Source organism: Etheostoma spectabile, chromosome 4 (genome assembly GCF_008692095.1).
Source record: "Etheostoma spectabile isolate EspeVRDwgs_2016 chromosome 4, UIUC_Espe_1.0, whole genome shotgun sequence".
Lineage (NCBI taxonomy): Eukaryota > Metazoa > Chordata > Actinopteri > Perciformes > Percidae > Etheostoma > Etheostoma spectabile.
Genome location: NC_045736.1, coordinates 7,290,366 through 7,290,605, shown reverse-complemented (window position 1 = coordinate 7,290,605; position 240 = coordinate 7,290,366). Strand labels below are relative to the sequence as shown.

General features: G+C 39.2%; 1 protein-coding gene across 1 annotated transcript in view; it reads left to right on the top strand.

Annotated features, from left to right (window-relative positions):
- The window catches only part of nckap1l (NCK associated protein 1 like), a 24,471-nt gene that overhangs the window by 23,095 nt on the left and 1,136 nt on the right, over positions 1 to 240 (top strand). The window lies entirely within an intron of this gene.

The window sequence follows — 240 nt, the reverse complement described above, 5'->3', positions numbered from 1 at the left end:
TTTCCACAAATAAAGAATACAATCCTATGCTATTTGTTTTCTTTTTAGTCTATTTTATACAGTGTTCCTATTTCTAGTCTGTCATCCACCCTCGATACCCTCCCACCAATCCTTCTTTTCAATGTACAGTTTAAATGATGCACTCGGGTCTACATACACGACGTCCGCTTCCAAGATTGCTCCAGTGCTGCCTTTTACCCGGACCTTTCGTTTTGTTTTTGTTGGAATTCACACTCAAAT